This window comes from Sapajus apella, unplaced genomic scaffold (genome assembly GCF_009761245.1).
Source record: "Sapajus apella isolate SASKATOON/1434 unplaced genomic scaffold, GSC_monkey_1.0 scaffold3456, whole genome shotgun sequence".
NCBI classification, from domain to species: domain Eukaryota; kingdom Metazoa; phylum Chordata; class Mammalia; order Primates; family Cebidae; genus Sapajus; species Sapajus apella.
In genome coordinates, this window is record NW_022440382.1 from 2,425 (window position 1) to 7,246 (window position 4,822).

Consider the following 4,822-nt stretch of genomic DNA (forward strand, 5'->3'; position numbering starts at 1 on the left):
AGCCGTAAGACTGCGTTTAAAGCACAGGAGAAACGTATATTTCGAACTTCTCTGCTTTGTGTTCGTTCACCTTAGGAAGATACATCTACGTTTAGATTCATCGAGTTAGAAACATGTTTCTTCTAAAAGCTGTGTTTGGATATTCCTGAGTGAATGGGAGTGAAATGTGTAATGAGAAATATCTGGCTCTAAAACAAAAACGGAGGTATTTAACAGAATTATTGTCAAGGTGTATATTCAAGTTACAGAGTTAAACAGATGTGTGAATGTATCAGTTCCGAAAACCTTTCTTTGGAGAATCTAGAAAGAGATATTTCAGGCCATATATAGGCACATAAGAATTAGTGGTAATATCACCTCTAAACCACAGGAGAAACACCTCTTTCAAACTGCTCTGCTGTGTGTTCGTTCACCTTAGGACGTTGCATCTATGTTTAGATTCATCGAGTTAGAAACAGGTTTCTTCTAAAAGCTGCATTTGGATATTCCTCAGGGAATGGGAGTATAGGGTGTAATGATAAATATCTGGCTCTAAAAAAAACGGAGCTATCTAGCAGAATGATTGTCACGGTGTATATTCAGCTTACAGAGTTAAACTGATGTGTGAATGTAGCAGTTCAGAATCCCTTTCTTTGGAGAATCAAGAAAGAGGTGTTTCCAGCCATATACAGGCAAATAAGAATTAGCGGTAAGATCCCGTCTAAACCACAGGAGAAAAGTCTCTTTCAAACTGCTCTGCTGTGTTTTCGTTCACCTAAGGAGGTTTCATCTATGTTCAGATTCAGCGAGTTAGAAACACGTTTCTTCTAAAAGCTGCGTTTGGATTTTCCTCAGTGAATAGGATGATAGGGTGTAATGAGAACTATCGGGGTCTAAAACAAAAACGCAGCTATCTAGCAGAATGGTTGTCAAGGTGTATATTCAAGTGACAGAGTTAAACAGGTATGTGAATGTAGCAGTTCAGAAACCATTTTTTGGAAAATCAAGAAACAGACATTTCCAGTCATATACAGGCAAATAAGAATTAGTGGTAAGATCGCATCAAAACCAAAGGAGAAACATCTCTTTCAAAGTGCTCTTCTGTGTGTTCGTTCACTTTAGAAAGTTGCATCTGGGTTTACATTCAGCTAGTTAGAAAGACGTTTCTTCTAAAAGCTGTGTTTGGATATTCCTGAATGAAAGGGATTTTAGGGTGTAATGAGAAATACCTGGCTCTAAATCCAAAACGGAACTATCTAGCAGAATGATTGTCAAGTTGTATATTCAACTTCTGGAGTTAAACAGGGGTGTGAATGTACCAATTCAGAAACCCTTTCTTTGGAGAATCTAGAAAGAGATATTTCCAGCCATATACAGGCACATGACAATTAGCGGTAAGATAGCATCTAAACCACAGGAGAAACGTCTCTTTCAAACTGCTCTGCTGTGTGTTCGTTCAACTTACAAAGTTGCATCTATGTTTAGATTCAGCGAGTTAGAAACACGTTTCTTGTAAAAGCTGCGTTTGGATATTCCTGAGTGAATGGGAGTAAAGGGTGTAATTAGAAATATCTGGTTCTAAAACAAAACCGGATATATGTAGCAGAATGATTGTCAAGGTGTATATTCAACTTACAGATTTAAACAGATGTGTGAATATACCAGTTCAGAAACCATTTCTTAGGAGAATCTAGAAAGAGATATTTCCAGCCATGTACAGGCACATAAGAATTAGCGGTAACATCGCGTCTAAAAACAGGAGAAACGTCTCTTTTGAACTGCTCTGCTCTGTGTTCGTTCACGTTAAGACGTTGCCTCTATGTTTAGATTCAGCGAGTTAGAAACACGTTTCTTCTAAAAGCTGCGTTTGGATATTCCTGAGTGAATGGGAGTATAGCGTGTAATCAGAAATATCTGGCTCAAAAACAAAAACGGAGCTATCTATCAGAATGATTATAAAGGAGTATATTCAACGTACAGAGTTAAACAGACGGGTGCTTGTAGCAGTTCGGAAATCCTTCGTATGGAGAATATAGGAAGGGATATTTCCAACCATATAGAGGCACACAGGAATTAGCGGTAAGATCGCGTCAAAACCACAGGAGAAACGTCTCTTTCAAAGTGCTCTGCTGTGTGTTCGTTCATCTTAGGAAGTTGCATCTATGATTAGATTCAGCGAGTTAGAAACACGTTTCTTCTAAAAGCCTTGTTTGGATATTCCTGAGTGAATGGGAGTAAAGGGTGTAATTAGAAATATCTGGCTCTAAAAAAAAACGGAGCTATCTAGCAGAACGATTGTCAAGGTGTATATTCAACTTACACAGTTAAACAGATATGTGAATGTACCAGTTCAGAAACCCTTTCTTTGGAGAATCTAGAAAAAGGCATTTCCAGCTATATACAATCATATAAGTATTACCGGTAAGATCACGTCTAAACCACAGGGGAAACGTCTCTTTCAAAGTGCTCTGCTGTGTCTTCGTTCACCGTAGGAAATTGCATCTATGTTTAGACTTCGTGAGTTAGAAACACGTTTCTTCTAAAAACTGCGTTTGGACATTCCTGAGTGAATTGTTGTATAGGGTGTAATGAGAAATATCTGGCTGTAAAACAAAAACGGAGTTATCTAGCAGAATGATTGTCAAGGTGTATATTCAACCTACAGAGTTAAACAGACCTGTGAATGTAGCAGTTCAGAAAACCTTTTTGGAGAATCTAGAAAGAGATATTTCCAGCCATAAACAAGCACATAAGAATTAGAGGTAAGATCGCGTCTGAACAACAGGACAAACGTCTCTTTCAAACGGCTCTGCTGTGTGTCCATTCACCTTAGCATCTTGCATCTATGTTTAGATTCATCGACTTAGAAACACGTTTCTTCTAAAAGCTGCGTTTGGATATTCCTGAGTGAATGGAAGTATAGGGTGTTATACGATATATCTGGCTCTAAAACAGAAAGGGAGCTATCTAGCAGAATGATTGTCAAGGTGTATATTCAACTTACAGAGTTAAACACATGTGTGAATGTATCAGTTCAGAAACCCTTTCTTTGGAAAATCTAGAAAGAGATATTTCCAGCCGTATATAGGCACATATGAATTAGCTTTAAGATCGCGTCTAAACCACAGGAGAAACGTCTCTTTCAAACTGGTCTGCTTTGTGTTCGTTCAACTTAGGAAGTTGCATCTATGTTTACATTCATCGAGTTAGAAACACGTTTCTTCTAAAAGCTGCGTTTGGATATTCCTGAGTGAAAGGGAGTATACGGTTAAATGAGAAATATCTGGCTCCAAAACAAAAACGGAATTATCTAGCAGAATGTTTTTCAAGGTGTATATTCAATTTAGTGCGGTAAACTGATGTGTGCATGTAGGAGTTCAGAAATCCTTTCTTTGGAGAATCTAGAAAGAGATATTTCCAGTCATATACAGGCACATAAGAATTAGCGGTAATATCGCGTCAAACCACAGGAGAAACGTCTCTTTCAAAGTGCTCTGTTTTGTTTTCATTCACCTTAGGAAGTTCTATCTATGTTTAGATTCAGCGAGTTAGAAACACATTTCTGCTAAAAGCTGCGTTTGGATATTCCTGAGTGAATGGGAATATAGTGTGTCATGAGAAATAATTGGCTCTAAAACAAAAACGGAGCTACGTAGCGGAATGATTGTTAAGTTGTATATTCAACTTACACATTTAAACATATGTGTGAATGTAGCAGTTCAGAAACCCTTTCTTTGGAGAATCTGGAAAGAGATATTTCCAGTCATATACTGGCACATAAGAATTAGCGGTAAGATCGCGTCGAAACCACAGGAGAAACATCTCTTTCAAGCTGCTCTGCTGTGTGTTCGTTCACCATAGGAAGTTGCATCTATGTTTAGATTCAGTGAGTTAGAAACACGTTTCTTCTAAAAGCTACGTTTGGATATTCCTCAGTGAATGGGAGTATAGGCTGTAAAGAGAAATATCTGGCTCCAAAACCAAAACGGAGCTATCTAGCAGAATGACTGTCAAGGTGTATATTCAACTTACAGAGTTAAACAGACCTGTGAATGTAGCAGTTCAGAAACCCGTTCTTCCTTTTTTTTCTTTTTTCTCATTAAACTTTTTTAATGGGTATCAAAATTTTGTGACATATTTTTGGTCATTTCCATTAAAAAGTACTGATGTTAAAAACTAATAACTTAATATTGCCACAAGCAAAAAAGAAAACCAAAGTCGTCCACAAAACATTCTCCTTTCCTTCTGAACGTTTTACGATGCATTATTATCATTAACCAGTCTTTTAGTACTAAACTTAAATGGCCAATTGAAACAAACAGTGGTGAGACTGTTCTTCCTCCATCACTGATTAAGACTGAGGTGGCAGGTATTAGGGATAATATGCATTTAGCCTTCTGAGCTTTCTGGGCAGAGTTTGTGACCTTGCCAGCTCCAGCAGCCTTCTTGTCCACTGCTCTGATGACGCCCACAGCAACCATCTGTCTCATATCATGAACAGCAAAGCGACCGAGAGGCGAATAGTGTGAGAAGCTCTCAACAAACATGGGCTTGTCAGGAACCATATAAAAAATGGTAGCATCACCAGACTTCAAAAATTTAGGGACATCTTCCAGCTTTTTACCAGAACGGCGATCAATCTTTTCCTTCAGCTCAGCAAATTTGCAGGCAATGTGAGCCGTGTGGCAATCTAGTTCAGGGGCATAGCCAGCACTGATTTGGCCTGGATGGTTCAGGATAATCACCTGAGCAGTGAAGCCAGCTGCTTCCTTTGGTGGGTCGTTCTTGCTGTCACCGGCAACGTTGCCACAATGAACATCCTTGACAGGCACATTCTTGACAT

The 4,822-nt window shown here is 38.7% G+C and overlaps 1 pseudogene; it reads right to left on the reverse strand.

The window, feature by feature from the left end:
- Positions 1–4,068: 4,068 nt before the first annotated feature.
- On the reverse strand, positions 4,069–4,817 carry LOC116547521 (annotated as a pseudogene).
- Positions 4,818–4,822: the final 5 nt, after the last annotated feature.